At 35.3% G+C, this 18957-nt stretch overlaps 1 protein-coding gene and 2 long non-coding RNA genes across 4 annotated transcripts in view; 2 read left to right on the top strand and 1 right to left on the bottom strand.

The window, feature by feature from the left end:
- LOC109542356 (autophagy-related protein 16-1) overlaps positions 1–18957 on the bottom strand; it is a 609070-nt gene that overhangs the window by 153835 nt on the left and 436278 nt on the right. The window lies entirely within an intron of this gene.
- On the top strand, positions 8790–9302 carry LOC125505156. The gene is made up of 2 exons (XR_007281961.1): positions 8790–8975; positions 9047–9302. It is a non-coding gene; the product is annotated as an uncharacterized LOC125505156 (long non-coding RNA).
- On the top strand, positions 14583–15304 carry LOC109542370. Its single transcript, XR_002172420.2, has 2 exons — positions 14583–14832; positions 14883–15304. It is a non-coding gene; the product is annotated as an uncharacterized LOC109542370 (long non-coding RNA).

Below are 18957 nucleotides of genomic sequence, written 5' to 3'. Positions count from 1 at the left end.
AAGTGGGTCTGATGGTTTAGAAGCAAGAAGTACGTAAACAACATTAAAACTTTACGGAAAAATGTACCTTTTTGAATATTTGTTTATGAACGGATGACGTTTTAATATGCCATTTTGGGCTGCTGTCATATTTTTAATCGCTGTCAATTAATCGCTGACATATTTAAAAATATACAATTTTTGTTAGTTGTAACGCAATTACGTACTTATAGCAAACAACATCAAAACCTTCCAAAAAAATGCACCTTATTTAATATTTGTTTACGAACGTATGACGTTTTAGTTTGTAATTCTGGGCTGCTGTAATCTTTTTAATCGTTGTCAAAACTGACATATTTAAAAATATCCAATTTTTTCCGATTGGCGGCTTCGTGCGCAACTACGTTTCCATTCGTACGTAAAGTGCTCCTTACAACTCTAGTTATGTAATATACTATAACAAAATTTTCCAGAGATCAATCGCTAGAAAAGACGAATGTTTCACAATAAATCAATTTTTGATAAAGAAAAAAAATGGTACGCTACTATATTTTTTAATAATTCCAATTTGTTTTCAGATTTCAGTGCCTAGTATTTATTTTTTTTATTTTTGATGATTTAGTGCTTTAAAACCACTAAATTAAAACCGATCCAGCATACTGAAATGTTGCATTTAAATGCAGCGCAAAAATGTTGTCTTAATTGAATAGTAGAACAATAGTTAACTAAAAATTGACAAATTGTTCACATTTTAAAACCAGACGACTTGCTGCTATTGCAGTTAAATCCAAGGACACGGGGTTGGGATTGATAAAAACTTTTATCTCAATTTGCTAGTATTTTCTAATCTTTAAAATTGTACATTACTTTTCGCGACATTTGGCATGCCAAAAAAGTTATGGGGAAATTAAAATTTGAATTACAGGCAAAGTTCCATCTAGTGGCTACGTGGAGAAACAAGTCACTCAGCTAAAACTTGGTACTCATATTCAATTTAAATTTAATCAGCGGCGAAATATTCAAAATATGAGAACAATAAAAAGAAAAAAATTACGTTTGAAAAGTCGTAACTCTGAAAATGCTGAAAATGTTTGCTACATGACTTGCTACTATTATTTTAGCCTGTACGATCAGCGTTAAAAATTTCCAAACGCATTTTACGAACACCTTGTATACCTAAGTCGAGAAGTAAGCTATTATACACCGAGCGCATTGCATTAAATAAATTAAGGTGCGTTCAAAAATTAGCCCTTGGCAAGGACTTTGTTGTAAAAGATCACTTTGATTTAATTAAAGTATTAAACCGTGGAGAACTTTTTTATGCGCGTGAAGAAGTAATAAACATGGTGCTATTCAGTTACATAATTGAAAAAAATATATTAACGATGTTGAAATGCTTTCAAGATAGCATATTATAGAATGTCTGCTCCAGTAAAAAAACAAATAAGACAGCAATCTTTCTTCTTGTATTAAATACCATTTATTCGGGAGTATAACTTCTTTAAAATAATTCGATTTTTCAATTTCTTCTACAGACAATTTAGTCAAAATCTTCCACCCGGTTGTGGCTGCGCCACACTGTTAGCCATAGAGTAAAGAGTAAATCAAGCAACTAAAGTGTTAGAAACGCCTTAATAAAATAGTTTGACACTAGGACACAATTAAACTAAAAAGTGCACATTATTTTTCAAAACTTGATTTAATCAATTACTGTGTTATAATTCAGTCAGGCACATTCAATAAGTGGTTTGACAAATTACGATTGTTGTGGAATTTGAAATAAAAACGTATTTTAATGTGTTCAACACAGCAATCGTAAAGAATAGCCTAAACGTATTGCGAAACTTGTCATAGGAAGCAAAACTTTTTTTGAAAGCGGTGGTCTTCAACTAGCTCACAGGCTATTGTGAAACGGAAGAAACGTTTTATTTTAATAAATGCTCATGCCGAGCTTAAATGTAAATAATTCGGAAATAATTGAAATTTAACCCGTTATACATCCGGAGCTTTAAAACAAATGGATTCGAGAATCTGCATATAACTGTATGTTTATTCCGGCTGTACTAGACGGACGTTTTAGCAAGTTGATAACAGAGACAAGGGATAATAATTATTTCTTGTCTCTGGTTGATTTTGACCTTCTTCCGGTCTAAATTTAGATCGCGTGCCCCCGATGACTTCTGCGCACTGTCCATCTGCGCGTTGTTTTAGTTGAAGGACCGTTTTGAAATATGGATCGTTTAACTGTCGAAGAACGTAGAAAATTATTGAATGTTACTATAAAAATGCTATTCTGCTGTATCAACGTTTAGGGCTTTACGAGCAGATCACGGTTGACATAATCGACCCACAGAGGAAAAATTTGAAGAGACTGGATCGGTTACTAATATTGTAAGGTCTGTGCATCATTCGTTCAGCTGAAAATATCGCTATTGTTGCTCAAAGTGTGGAGAAAGATTCGAATTGGTCCATTCCCCGACGTGCTCAACTTCCAAATGGGTTTGTCTTACGGCTCATTGTGGCTAATTTTGCAATTGCATTTGAAGCTTCATCCGTACAAAGTCCCACTGACTCAACAACTTAAGCATCAAGACCATGAGCAATGCAGAAAATACGCAAATTGGGTGATTGAACAACAAACAAGATTTTTCGAGCCGATTTTCTTCAGCGATGAGGCTCCTTTTTCGCTCGGTGGTTACGTGATTAAACAGAACAGCCGTATATGGGACTCTCAACATCCTCAGGTGATCGCAGAAAGAGCTTTGCATCCTGAAAAAGTGACGGTATGGTGTGCATTATCGGCCCGTGGTTTTATTGGCCAAACGATCAAGGAAGAGCCATGACAGTCAATTCTGAGCGCTATGGACGCATGAAAACCGCTTATTTTTGGAGAGAAATTGAAGATTATAATCTGGAAGACATGTGGTTCCAATAGGATGGGGCAACGAGTCACACAACACTAGCAGTTAGAGCCCTATTGCAGGAGAAATTTCCAGGACGCGTAATTTTGGGATTGAGTGATGTCAATTGGCCCGCAAGATCCTGTGATCAAACTCTTAAGCAACTGAAAGCCAATATCCGTGAAGTTATGACCGATATATTACCGGTAATATGCCGAAAAGTTATTAAAAAATACCTCAATAGGATTGAGGCCTGTAGGAGGTCCCGAGGAGGACATTTAAATAATATTGTTTTTCGCGTATAACGGCAAGGTTTAATCTTTATAATGAATTAAAATGTTCGTCTTCATCTCAATATTTAGTGTGTGTTTTTTTTTACTTTACTTTCCCAAGCATAAAATGGATAACCCTGTAGTTTGCCAGATACCGATCGCGGCGGTTCCTGGTGGGACACCCTGTACTTAGAATAGGGTCGTTGCACAATTTTTTTTTTTTGGTTGAAACTTCTTTCAAGCATAGCGTGAGAGTCGTTTAGAAGAATGCATAAAGCCAATTTCTAAAAAAAAACTTTTACCTAGATGACGTAACGAAACAATATAACGCTACGTTTGTGGAACGAAAGTATCCAAATACACGGACTGTCCTTAATATAATATACATGGTGGTTTTTTGTTTATCTTATAACGCTTAAATATTTGGAAAACGAGTGATCCGAGGAAAAAATGTTTCAAATAAGAAGTTAATATCTGGGAAGGGGAAGTTTATTAGTGTCAGGAAAACAACGCCTACTTCGACTTTGTAGGCTAGGCAGGGGTCAAGTTAAGAATTTCAAATGACAAGCACAACATTTTATTGGAGATTCGCATAGCACGTCAAAAACCGGGAATAATTTATCTAAAACATTTTCTTGGATTTTGACAGGTGGCGCTGTAATACATTAATTATCAATTTTTTTGCTTTAGATCTGTTGAACTATTATTTTCTTGAAACGCTTAAAACGTTAGTGTGACAAATGTAAAGTAAGTTTAAAGTTTTAACTAAATTGGTAAGTGAAAAATATTTCTATTTAAATTATAACATGTCTTCGTTTTCGAATTATTTGCAAAAATATAAGTCCATGTAGGGTTTCCGGATGTTTTATTTACGTCGGTGTCTGATTATTTTGAAGATGTTCGACTGCTCGGCATAAAAACAAAATATGCCGGAAATGTATTACCGTTTTTCCATGTTTCAGGCTAACATTTTATAAACCCGGAAGGCCGTCCAATTTGACATTTTTCGGCAATTTCAAGCACGGTTACGACTTACCTGCAATTTTGGTAAGTTTGATGTATCTATAACTTGCTCACCTGAAACAAAAAAACACGTCATGTTACTAATCTTTGGCAACTATTATTACAATGTCTTTAGCTACTAAAACTCGCCAAAAAACTCTATTTCACAATAATGCAACATGATACCTGATGGCTACTAGCTCTAAGCGAATTAACGTTGAACGCACTTCTACTTTAATATAATAAACCTAGTGTTTACTACTAAATTCGGATGGAAAAGTCCAAGCAAGTATTGTAATATCTAGCAATTCCGCTAGTCAAATGACCATTGAACTACTTAAAAGGAATTTAATTCCAAAGTTGTGATTGCATTTTCAGAGAGTAATATATTCAAGAAAAACTCTTGCATTCGTCGCAAAAAATGGGACATAGTTTAAATTACTTAACTGACTGTATATTTCAAATTACTTTGTTTATTGAAATGATCGATTGGAGTAATTATGCCATGCGACCTAGACCTTTATTCCTTCTATAACCCAAGGTTATTAAGGTAAGAACCTATCGGAAGCAACGGATTGCCTTCTAACGCATAATTTGGTCGCATAATGTTTAGTGAATTCATAGAATAACATATACACGTAGGTTGTTTTATTTTGGAAACACATCCTAAATTGGCGATGAGGCCTGCCATACTCCACTTTATATACGAGAAATTGTGGCAACGTCTGAGAAATACTGACGTTTTAACAAAGGAAACTAACGTACGAAAATGCTTGTGACATCATTAAAGAATGATGCGCCAATAAATGTGTAGGATGTCAAATCTTCCGTTCATGTATTCTAAGTTCCGTACAACATTATCGTCTAAAAAACATATATCATGTATTATATTGTATATAGGGTGTCCTTGCTATGACTGTACAGCGCTTAGCCACAAATTCCTTACCCGAAAATAAGACCATCTAGGCATACTTACCTATAGTCTGTACGCTATAACTTTGGTGGCACGTCATCAGTGACGAAATTTGACTACCAACATGAAAAAAATTACGCATAAAATTTGTGTGATCAGTTAAATATTTTTTGTTGTGCTTTGCGCATTGGAGAACCTCGAGCAATCATAAAATGCGAAAGAACTTTAGAATACTACCTAATTTAAAGCAATGTTGATTATTTATGTTCATCTTTAAAATCATTAAGTTGGTCAAAATTACAATGCTGCCGAATCGATCGTAGACTTATCGAAGATTTTTTAGTAGCACATACGTTTGCTTGTTGCATTTGTCATGTACTTGTCCATGACTTTTGTATTAACGGTATATTTGTGCTTTTCAAATAAACCATAATTCGATCAAGAATAATCAGCAAAAGCGAGACAACTTCGAGATAAGTTAAGAATGCTTCGAGTATTTATGTTTATATACAGAATTTATCGCGGGTATGGCAACAACATGGACCGACAATTGATGACGTGCGACCAAAGTTATAGCGTATTATATATTCAAAATCGCTTCGTTTTTCCGCTGCAGGGCCCCAAAGTTCTCAAAATTTATATCGTTTTTTCCAAATAATTTCAAAACGCCTTTTTCGTTTTCACTCATTTTTGAATCAACACTTGCTAATGTAACCAAAACAGTGAAAATATAAAAAATAACGCTATTAATTCTGAATAATTCAACTGACTTAATTATTTTTACAAATGTTCGTAATGTTGACTGGCTATATATATATATATATCTTTGATTTAAGAAAGCCCTACAGAAAAAAAAAATAAGGTTTTAAATCAGATGATATTGGTGGTCAATTTATCAGTCCATCGTTGCCTCTTCTGGTCCATCTATTATCCAACTTCGATCAACACCAAAAACAGTAGGTATGTTTCAATGATAAGTAGAAGTGTTTCTAAGCGACAATACGAGAATCGTTTGATAAGACAGCGACTTTTTGAATTTCCTGCGCAGTAACTTTATTCATCACTTCTCGCGTCAACTGTCGTCTGTTAGTAGACTGCTGGGAAATGTTGACCACGCTACGTCATTTAATTCGTGTTTCACAGTCATTGAAAGGAGCTGACTTCGTCAATTTCGACAAAAACAAAAAACTTAATTCCAACTTCTAATCAAGCATTATTTTTTACGTGAAAGAACCATCAAAGAAACGAAGGAAAGGCTTGATAAATACTAGGGACTTTCCACAATCAATTTCAATGGTTAAGAAATGGTTTACTATGTTTGTTGTGCTTGTACCAGCAAAAATGATGTAGAACGTTCAGGTCGTCCAAAGGAGGTTGTTACGTCAGAAATGGTCTATAAAATCCATGAACGATACTGCACGATCGGAGAATAAAAGTGCGTGAGGTGGATGAGGCTGAAGGCATCTCAACTGAGATGGTACATCACATTTTACATGAATATTTGGATATGAAAAAGCTATCCGCACGATGGGTGCCGCGATTGCTGACATTCGACCATAAGCTCCGATGTGACCATTTGACCATTTCAAATTACTTAATGTTTAGCGATGTTACGTCGGAAGCCGAATTAATTTTTGCCACGTTTGGTAAGCGTTGACGAAACCTGGATCATCACAACACACCAGAGAGCAAAGAACAATCGAAAGGTCATGGCCACCGTTTTTTTGGGGTGCACGGGGTGTCATTCACATCGATTGCCCTGAAAAGGGCAAAGCGATCACTGGCGCATATTATGCCTGCTTATGAACAGATTCGACGAATCGAATTACGTACGTTTCTAGACAACTATTGATCATAATTTAAAGTTTACTTACAATTTGTAAGTTATAAATTTGTTACAAGTTCAGTCTCAAAGTCGTTCAAATGGTCTATTTTTTGCGCTCGCCGTTGTTGCCTCAAGCAAAACAGGATTTTTTAAAGATCGTACATTTTATGCAAAATATGCATCTTATACAAACACCATACCGTGACAGCAGCACTTGAATTTTCAACACTCATTGTTTCACTAGCACATGCTTAAAAAAGTACGCTTTTAAAAAATTATAAACGTCAAAACATGATAATTTAAAAAATGACATTGATGTCAAATTTTAAATATGAAGTTGACGGCTTTTATTTTAGCCTATTTTTATTTATTATAACTTATTATCCGTGTTATGTTCTTTATTCGAATAAAAAATATTGTTCGATACGAGGGCGAAAGTCCGTTTTTCGAGCTCCGTTTTTCAAACGCCGTCGATGTTCAAAAGACGATACTTTTCGCTTACAAAATAGCTTTGTGAAACACCAACGTGTGTTGAAATCGATTTCAACCAAACCAATTGTTACCTTTTTATTAGTCATTTTCTCATTCTCGTTCATTCTTTCCTGAACAATTTCGCACACGATACGTTTTGCCGTAAGCACTTGAACTTAATAAATCATACCGTTCACAAAGGTATCATGCAACAGGAAAGAAAATTGGCTCAAATGCGATGGAACGTGTGAAACTAAAAGTTAGGATGTCTACAATAATCTATCTAAGCCTACACATTAGACAAGACTATGCATCATACTTTCTTTTTCGACGGGCCAAACAAACAGATCGACACTTTCAATTATTTTCAGATTCAAGTATTTTGCAAAAATGTTAATACGCTTAAATTTAATAACAGCATTCGTGTAGATGTAGTTATAATCTTTGCATGACTTAAACATATTTTGCTATTGTTAATGTGCATAACCAGATCGAGATTTTGCGGGTGTTCAGTGTTCAAACGTACGCAACAGTGTTTTATTAAGGGGAATAGAGTACACAACTTTAAATGTTTTTTAAAGCTACGTATATTTATATTCAAGGAAGATGTTTATCTGGTCGATGACTTCAGAACTTAATTCTACCCAAAAAATCGTTAAACAATTTTCAGGTAATATAAAAAGCCAAGTAGCTATGATTAAGTCAGAAAGAATTTTTAATAAAAAAAACCACCATTATTGCAGCAGAACAAATTTATTTCTAACTGATCCCTATCATCCGCAGATGCGATTCTGCATTAATGTGTTGTATTGCATCATTAACTGTGGGTTCGAGATTTTACGAGGGAACTTTAACCGCTCCATGCTACATTCAAATGTATTTATAACTCTAATTTGAGTACGGGATATTTGTCAAATGGCCAATAATTTTTTACCAACAAGGCGCTGGTTAAATGGTCAGCGTGATCTCCAGGGCTAACACCGCTTAAATTTTATATGAGTTGCACTAAAACAATAAATATATTAATGCAGACCAATTCATGAAAGTTATAAAAAACTTGACTGTTAATTTGGCAACAATAAAAATAGAATCATAGTGAACTTTTCGACTAAAATTGTATGCAATGTCGTTCTTCTGGGGGTGTTCAGGGAGTAACGAAAAAAATATGTAAAAAACTGAGAKATCTGCAAAAAGTTAGATCTTCTGTAGGCAACAATGTTTTTCAAAGTAACCTACCTCATTAACATTAGGTAAAAAATTGTTGCTTTTCAAATACCTGAAGCTCAAATAACCTTAAAAAAACACATAGAATAAAATCGGTCCGRGTTAAAAGTTAATTTAACAGGATTTGCTAAATTTGGGAATTAACTTTTTCGAAATGTCAATATTGTCAACGAGAAATTGTTACTTCAATGTCATCAAAACCTCAAATTGATGTTTTAATTTCTGTATATAACTCGAAACATATTTGYGCCGAAGATGCACAAAATGAAGATGAAACTAGGATGCGCCAAMGAAAATGGTGGTGGCCACTTTATTTCTATTTTCTAGATGTTTCGGTTGTAAATTTATGGATTCTTATGAAAAATTACAATCTAAATAATGAAAAATGTGTGAGTTTGTTGAAGTTTCGACGTTACATTGCGAATTATTTTGTGATACCATATGGGAAATCCTCTTCCAGAGAAAGAATAGCTCCCGTGCCCTTAGGAGACGTAAGATGCGATGGAAATAATCATTGGCCAGACTATTCTGATACAAATAAGAGGTGTAGGCAGTGTGGAAAGAAATCAAATTATGTTCCAAATGTAATATTAGATTACGTCCAAAAAATAAAAAATTGTTTAAAAAATTATCATGTTTGTTAAATCCTAACTGTTTTACAGGTACAGTGTCCCCTGACCCTTTAAATTTCTTTTAATAAACTTTTTTGCAAAACATGTAGTAGTTTATCAATATTTTATTCCTTATAATTTTCTATTACCAATTATGACCTTTTAAAAGTCAATGGGACACTTCATATACTAATGGGTAGGTCTTGAATCGGATGGTGTAAAGACTGTATAATAATATAGTCTGATACCGTAGAAGTAGTATTAGTGTGTGGGACCCGATGAATCCGGCGCGAAGGCCTCAAAGGGCCTTTTTGCCATTCCATCACAAAATCCATCTCCACCTTCCCACTCCTGATTTTCGCCACGTTACAGGCAAGGATCCATATCAACTCTAAGGAAGGCAATTCGATGCAAAATAGTGTGAAGGTCCCAACTCTGCGCCTCCTAATAGACGATCCGCGATGGCAGACTCCGAATAGGTGATATGCAGTTTTCTCCGCCATTCTACATTATGGACATGCGGGGCTATCCCCAATTCCTACTATGTGTAGGTATCTGTTCAGACCATAATGGCCTGCCATAACCCCAAACAGAGGTCTCAGGAATCAGAGACCCCTTGACATCAACCATTTGGCTTGTCGACACCCCTCTGCCTTTCTCCATATCTGTGTGGTGCCTCTAAGAACACAGTGGTTTAGCGCGCTCTCTACCACTTACTTAACCCTATGTGAGGTTCGGGAGTTCTTGGGCTCAAAAGATCCGAGCTTTGCCAATGCATCGGCTCATTTGTTTCCCGCGAACCCCGTGTGCTCCCGAATCCACATTAAGTTTACTTGTTTTTGTTCTGCCACTTTGTTCTGGGCATCCCAGCAGTCGTGGGTCAATCAACTACCCATCTTGACACCTAAAAGTGCCTTGAGGGCAGCGTTGCTATCGGAGTAGGTCTTCATCAATCAATCCCTCTGGTCCTTCTGTAACTTTCTTATCTGCAGCAACCTAGAGGATTGCAAATCATTTCGCCTGAAACCGTGGCCCGTCCTCCTAGCGAAGAAGACGCTCTCCTGTTGTTGCAAGCCCCACACACCGTATTAGGCACCCGTGAGCCGCAGCTGTGTTGAACACATTGCACCCCCTTTCGGGCAGCCACTGTCCTAATACTCTAACTTTCTTTTGTTGGGATTTTCACCTCAAATGTTTTTTAAAACCATGTCCACTGTCAAGTAGGATCACTTTTGCACCTAAGATTCGAAGATTCAGACGCATGGCGGTTCCTGTTTATATACATGTTATATTCTGCTCGTATTAACGAAATAGTCACGAATCCGAAAGATTAACACCAATTCTGAATCACTGAGAATATTTCGTTAAAATCTGTATTCGAAATTCAAACTTAGTTTTAAAGAATACAAAACTATCATGTGTCGAAAAATATAATAAAACCTTATAGTCTTAACTTAGAAAAAAAGTTAAAATTGTAAAAAAATAGATGAATATAAAAAATAAACCCATGATTTTTTAAATGGTATCATAGTTGACTGTGAGCCTTTTAAAATCCTTGTTTTTTTCTCTGAATCTTGCGGCATAATTGTTTTAAAGAAATTAAATAAAAGTTTAATTTTTTTAAAGAACTTTTCCGGGTTATGTCTAACATTGCAGAACAACTGATACTTTCCCACCACGTATGTAAGATCACTTTAAACCAATGGATTTCAGAACTCCGGTATAAATTGAGCAGGAATTAATTAACCGAATACTATAAGGTGATACAAAGGCACTTGTTTGGAGTTACAGACTCAAATGCATGTTTTTGTTTTTCGTAAACAAATTAATAATTCGAGGTTACGAGTTTTGAAATAGGTTCCGTCATTCAACTATTCCTGTTGAATTTACCGTTTATCCTTGTCTATCTTATTGTCACTCTCTATTTATCCATGGTTACCGGAGTTTTAAATAATTACGAAGCAATAGGTATTTATGTAATCTTAATTAGGCAGATTACCTTGAAAAAATTGTAGCCGTTTTTCTTCAATAGTTTTTTGAAAATTTCTCAGTTTTTAATAACAGTTAAATTTTGTACTATTTTTTCCCTAGTCCTAAAACAACGCCAAACAACACCTCCAGAGGAATGACGCTAATTTTGTCAATCACCCTATATTTATTTTGAGAATATTCCTTTTACACTCGCTATAGAATAACCGAGAGCACATACAGAGGACTATAATTAATGACGAGGTGATTAAGCTTTTATAATATAGTTTTTTGCAAATCTCTCAGTTTTTAATAACAATAAAAAAAATTTACTAATTTTTATGCACTCCTAAAACAGCACCAGACAACACCTCCAGAGGAATGACGCCAATTTTGCTTGCAAAAGTGCTTCTTTATGATCATCCCTTCCGATCGAAAAATGGCTTTTTGACTTTTAGATTGATTCGAATAAAAATCTATCTATTTAGAGTGAGAAGTTTATCTATTTAGAGTGAAAAGCATTTTTATGCATGTTTCTCACTTTACTTTTATAGGAGTTTTAGAATAGTTTTATAAAAACGAATTATAAAGCTATCGTTTAAAAAGTAGCGTTATTTTATAAAAAATACGTGTACGTTAATGTATAAGTCCGGCTGTTACTTGTGTTGTAGAAAGAGCTTTGCAATCCACCAAAGTTACAATTGCATATTAAAGAACCTGTAAAAGATTTTGGATATTTTAGTGGTTGTATGCATTTAAGCTCCAGTAACCCCTTAAGTAGTTGAACAAAATTAATATATACGAAACCCCGTTACATAATTTCTAAAATAAGAAGCAATAACATTGTTTTGTCTAAATATATTACATTGTTAAACAATAACCTTCTACACTTGTTTAAAGTGATTATAATTTTCATCGGTCCATTTTGTTAGTCATTAGTAAAGATGACATTTTCTTATAACACAAAACTCATTTACTTCTGCCTATATGATGCAAAAAATGCTACGTGATTACGAAAGGTTCTTTCAACCTTTTATGCTCATACGCATCCGCTGTAAGCAGCTGCCAGACCCCTGCGACGCCAATCTAAACAAACCTAGCAAGGCAAAAAACATAAACTCATCAATCTGCTGTTATTAATTAATCACGTCAACTTACTATAAGTCTAATTATCCTTAGACAAAATTACTCTGCTATATTATTTTTCAGACTACATGCGGAACATAAGCTATGATATGACTTGAAATAAAAACTATGTTGTTTTATATGAAGGGATCAGTGCTATCCAATAGCTCGATGTTCGCTACGGATTGCCTTTCAGTAAAATTGATTGTTTCATTAACAGACTTATTTTCGTCCAACGAAGGACCAAATTAAATTTCGCATGGCCGTTTTCTGCGGCCAACGTTTATGGCAGACGATAGATTAGACGACCGTAAAAAACACTGTTCTGTGCTTATACATTTGATTGTGCGCGAGTAAGTTCTGAGTAAGATATGAACGCGTGTAAGTTCTTAATTGGTTAATTGGAAGTATGACGGGAATGGGAAAAGTGTTCCTTTTACATATCTGGTATTGTCTAAACATGTTTATTGCAATACTCAAAAACAGCCTTACCTTCCATTTTTGACGATCAAAATGTACCCACACCAATAAATATCAAACAAATTATCTTTTAAGCAATTAATATGCAAGCACTTAAACAACGTGGATAACACAAGCACAAAATTGTTAAAAAAACTACTATCTACTATTGTCTGATATTTTCAAGAAATTATCAGTCACTTTGATACCATCTATAAGATGAGAGAATCTATAAGATGGTCGTCTAGATAGATTGACGAGACGACTTAACCTACCCAACAAGCTGGCGTTCACTGAGGTCATGATGTAATATTTCGTGTCATAATCGACCTTACAAGTTATCTCACAAATTTGACCCGGAGATGACGTAATTGAAATTGATTATTTAGAAACTTTGACAAATATTATTATTGATAAGCTTAGTACTAATAAGGGCAATAATAGAGCATAGCACCCTACTGACTGATTGTTAAACAATGGCATATTAACCAAGAGGCTATAAGCAGGGGCTGGGGTCGCCAACCTCAATCTCGGAAGAGCCCACTCTGTGAAAAACGTGAAATGTTAATTACTATTCAAAAATAACAAATTTGTCTTTTGGAAATCGTGCACCTTCCAAATTTGCTACGTTTCCACTGCTTCGTATTTTTAATTATGTGTGTTAATTTTTTTCCATAATACATTTAAACTATAGAAATAGTGTTTTTGTAAATTGAACATAAAGCCCAATGCAAAAGCCAAAAACTGTAATATTTTTGGTCTAAGTTCACGTCAATACGACGTTAACAAATGACGTCAACAATTGACACCATTAAGCCGCCAGCAATTGACGTCAGTAAGACGTCAACAAATAACGACAACAAGACTTCAGCAATTGACGCCAAGTAACGCCTTTACGTTAGTAAATCACCTCAATAGGACGCTTACAACTGACGTCATTAACACGCCAGCAAATCACGTCAATAAGAATTCAGAAATTGACGTCACTACGACGCCAGCAATTGACGTCATTAACACGCTAGCAACTGACGTCATTAATTTATTATCTGAATGGTAGGTCACGGGAGAGAGAAGAGATGCAAGGCTGGGAGAAGCCCATACAAAAGCGACTGACCTTGAGAGAACCGGCGCACCTCATGGTATCAGCATCACCCACACATGCGGGGCTGTCTGTGGGTGGACTTAACCCTTCCCTAGCTGCTGGTGGAATGATGGGGAGAAAAACACCACCACAAAATACCGGCGGGACTTCCGCAGAAGAGCTCTCGGAGGCTGCCAGGCGGAAAAACCACCAAACGTGTACTAGGTAGACCCTCAGGGGAACCAGCACACCCCAAAATAAGCTGGTACAACAGGGACGCAAAAGATACACCAGTCGGAAGGCAGCACAGCCACCAAGCCAGTACCTGGGCGGGTGTGGGACCTTCAGTAAGGGAACCACACACAAGTCATACAAGGATGCGGTTTCCGGTACTAAGATGGCCATAGCGGCGGTCATATATAGGAGAACTCATAAAGCGGCACCTGCTAGGGAAGTCGACGAGCTGTGGCCAGGGATGGATCGGAGTAATAAGGAAGTAAAATACGAGGGCGCAATAGGACAGAAATGACCGCGGTGCTAGGCCAAACACCTCCTAGGCGTTTTAGAAGGGTTTTAGTGGGTAAACTGCTGATGGAGCTGGTGGGCTGGAGTGCCACAGAGCCCAGAGCTCCAGCTCATCAGCTCTGGGTGTGCGCAAGGGAGCCACGCAGTGGATTTCCACAAAATTACAAAAAAAAAGAACTCAGCAATTGACGTCATTGTATCTGTGAATGTGACGTTAATATAACCGCAAATAAACGTCAGTTAACTGACGTCCGATAAAGATAAAGATAAGAAGAACAGTCCAGGAATGGCTTAGAACCTGACAAATTTGGCCCAAAATGGAGCTGGCACTTGCCTAGGAGCCACAGCCAGTCAAAAGCAGGCAAGCCAGCAACCAACTGTAATTTATCACAAATGCTCATAGCCTTTATGTGAGCCATAGATGAAAATGACGATGGATGAGGATCTATAGCTTACACACAACATGATTTTGAATAGGTAACATTGACGTAATGTAATTATTCAGAAAAGGAATTTCTGTATTTTAGGCTCATCATATCAGCAAAATGTAATTCTAAGGAAACATCTGGCCATAGAATATAGCTTTATTCGGAGTGTCAAATACAGTATACCCACGCAGTTATAATTCAAAATAGTGGACTGTAAAACCGATGGTAACGCAGAAAAATGATAACTCTGCATGTCAGTTGCACCAAAGACAATGCAATGTGATATTCTGGGTGCTTTATGTTGATAGTTGGACTAGAAATACGGCGGTGCTATATAACCAGTAATCTTTGATCGCGGCTGGTGCCGTTACTCGCTTATGGTTCTCCACCGACACACAAATTTAATCTCAATGGAAGACATTTTTGCAACTATTTTATTCTTTTATTACCAGATCCTTAGGTTAAATGACTGTGAGTATCAACCGATTAGAATCTACCGCAATATAAATTTTGCACCATGAGCCCGAGGTTCCAATCTTACTGGCATAATATTTTGAAGTAACGAAAACGACATCAAATACCAATTGCTCAAATCAATAAGTGCTTATCACTAAAGACCGGATTTTAAGCATTTTGCTTATCGCTGAATTTTGCAAGCAACCATAAGATTATTTAATTTCTAATCGAATTAAACCAAACTAAGTATATTGTGATAGCTTTTATAACGCTTTTTAAGTTTTCATGCTTTTTTGTCCGTTCGTGCTTATTTTAACTTATTCCGCATATTTAAATCATTTTAAAAATAGTACAAAACATTATACGGGAATAAATGTCCATATAAAGTAAATTTGGCAGCTTTGCAAGGCGTTGCGTGATTTCCCGAAAAATCCGTTCGCACGTACGTAATTCCCCAAAGCTAGGCTTGCGCTACGCCAAGACTTCTGTTATTTAGTTAGTTACGACGAGCTGCTCTGGTCTCCAAGTAAAAATTCGCAAATTCTTAATCTCGTCTTTATTTCCTGTTTAAAATATAATTTTATTTTTCCGAATTTTTTTACTCTTAAAAGATTTCCTTTTTGACATTAGTTAAACGACTTTAAGATACAATATAAAAAATAGGTTTTAATTAATTTTAAAATAGGAGTAGATAATACTTTCTTATTTTATTGCAGATTGTTTGTAAAAAAATATGACGTAACTCAGCATTTACAAACCGAACGGCATAAGGAGCACATTAAAAAATATGAGGAAAATCAAACTAAGCAACAAACTATTTTGACTTCACTAGCTTCAAATTCTCATTTTAATGGACAAAAACGATTTCATTTTGATTTGTGCAGTGCTATGGTCAAATCAGACATTCCTTTGAATAAATTACAAAGTAGTCCGTTTAAACAATTTCTAGAAAAATATTGTAAGAAAGCAGTCCAGATTATGTCAGCCCAGTTTATGATGAAACAATGCAGCAAATTAAAAAAATTATCGCAAATAATTATATATGGTTTACTGTAGATGAAACAACTGCCGCATATGGGAGATATATAGACAACTTGATTATAGGAGTCTTGAATGAAGATATTGTCACAGCAGGATTTTTAATAAGTTCGAAGGAACTGACAAAAACGAACAGTAAAACTATTTCTAGATTTGTACATGAAGAGTTAAACAAGTTTTTTTTGCCCGAGGTGGTTCCAAATTAAAAAATTATATTGATGCTTTCCGTCGCAGCAGCATACATGATTGCATCAAATCTTAATTTTTTTTCCTTTAAGTTAATGCATTGCAACGAAGGAAGGCGTCCTGATATTCCTTTACCCCCAGAACCTATTTTAACACGGTGGGGAACTTGGCTAGATACTGCCTTGTACTATGCCAATAATTTGAACGAATTTAAAAGCTTGATACTTGAATTTCGAGGTACAGCAAAGCAATTCAAAAATGACAGGAAGTTTTAGAAGTACCCGAACTTGCGCATAATTTGGCTTTTATCAAAACTCATTTTAAATTTGTAAGTCAAAGCATTCAATTTTTGAGAAAAACAGCAGCTGCCTTTAGTGGAATCCATAAAGATTATTAAAAAATTTCAAGCTGCAGCCACTAGTATTCCAGGATCTATCGGTCAAATAATAAAAGAAAAGTTGGTGCAGACTCTTTCAAAGAATACAGGGTTCCAAACATTGCAAAAAGCATCAACTATTTTGAATGGTTCGTCAAATTTCGATTTTAAAATAGATCCAGCAATTATACCAAAATTTAAATATGCACCTATAACCAGTGTAGGTGTAGATCGAAGTTTTTCTGCATACAAAAGCATTTTATCAGACAGGAGAAAGACATAATTTTACCACGGAAAATTTGGAGAAACATTTAGTTATATTTTCTTTTAAACATTGTTAATAGTAAATAAGAATATTGAAAATAAATAGAACGTGTTAAATGTAAAATAATAAATAAAAATATTAGTATATTATTATTACAACTTGTTTTAATTTTTTTTTCAAATGCTTTTTTTTAATTTTGTGCTTTTTAATAATATTTTTATGCTTTTTTATATTTTTTTTTCCATTTTTTGTTCTTTTTTAAAATACATTTATGCTTTTTGAGTCACGTTTTTTCAATTTTGTTGTGTTTTCTTATCCGGTGTTTACGTGTCATCTAGGAAAGTTAAAACAATTTGCGAGCAAAAAATATTTTCAATGTTTTGATGTACAAAGAATTTTAACAACTTTTATGTATAATATCCCTGTGAACTCATACCGTGAAAAGAATGTTATTGGTATGGGTGCGGATGGAGTTTATTGCTGTTAGTATGGTAGTAAGCAGAAAGAAATGTACATATTGTCCGATTTTCGATACTTTTATAGGGTATCTCCGTAATAGTTAGAAATAAAAAAATAGCATGTGCTCCTTTTAGATCAAACTTAACGTGTGAAACTCAAGATTGGCGTATTTCTGTTCGCCTCAGAGATAAATATCACAGTAAAAAAATTTTTAAAATGACCTTATATTTCTTTCCTTAGTGCCGAAAGATATTGAAACATATTACATGCAAAAGTTTCTCTAAAATTATTTAATCTATCATTTTCAGGGTAAATAAAAAGGGTCAGGTAAAAAAGTAATCGGAGCTAAACTCAGTTTTTTCAACCAAAGGGGTTATAGGGGCTCATGTTATATGAGAGTACGAGAAAGATTATGAAAACTATTGTATTTTCGAAAATTTCCAGAATATATTAGCAGTTAAAAATCGAATATCCGCCTGATTATTAAATGATTTCAATTAATAATAATATTATTTCAATATGGAAACATTCGAAAAGAAAAATTGCCATCTTTACTTCTAATTCACACACTCTATAATTTGATTATTAAAATTATTATCATTTAACTCATAGTTATTATAAATGCTTGGGTCGTAAAATCAGACTAGATAGAGATAATCAACCTTGCGAGATACAACGGAGAAGAGGCTTGAGGAGGGCTGCATGTGGAAAACGTCAACAAATTTTCAAAAGTAATATCCCGATTTTCCTCACGAACAAAGCTCACGAACAAAGTTTACGAACAATGTGTCTTCCTGTAAAAACCTATGTCGCAGAAACGTTCACACTGACGAAGGAATCGATTCACAAGTTGCGGATGGCACAAAGATCAATGGAAGGAGCTATGCTTGGCATCACAAGACGAGATGGACGCCAAAAGACTGTCCGCCAACGATCCGGAGTCTAGGACATAATTGACTATATAATGGGCCGGCCATGTGGCCCGTAGGTACGATGGCAGAAGAACGAAAAAGTTTTTGGAGTGTAGACCAAAATAGGAGGAGTAGAGGTAGACCGCTGTCCTGCTGGACAGATGACATCAAATAATTACCCAAATCGTACCCTAGAAGCAAATAATAAGTTCAAACGTCTTGAGGAGGCCTTTGCTGATCAGTAGACACAAATGGCTGTTTGATGATGCTGATGATGACAGGTATAAAGCGTAGGTAAAGAACAACAGAATTTGTAAAATTGTGATATAATATACAGGGTTATTCACGCTATACGGCACGGAAGTTTGCGGCTAAACCGTTTGATTTATAAAAAGTATTATTTTATGAATTGTCCGACGCCTACCGAGCGCACATTTAAAAAATATTTTTGTAATGTACAGGGTGTCCCAAAGGCTCTAAAGG

The sequence above is a fragment of the Dendroctonus ponderosae genome, unplaced genomic scaffold, assembly GCF_020466585.1.
Source record: "Dendroctonus ponderosae isolate FM_Combo_2020 unplaced genomic scaffold, Dpon_F_20191213v2 Dpon_F_20191213_7, whole genome shotgun sequence".
In the NCBI taxonomy this organism is placed as follows: Eukaryota; Metazoa; Arthropoda; class Insecta; order Coleoptera; family Curculionidae; genus Dendroctonus; species Dendroctonus ponderosae.
The sequence above is the reverse complement of the archived record's forward strand: the minus strand, read 5'-3'. Positions and strand labels throughout refer to the sequence as shown.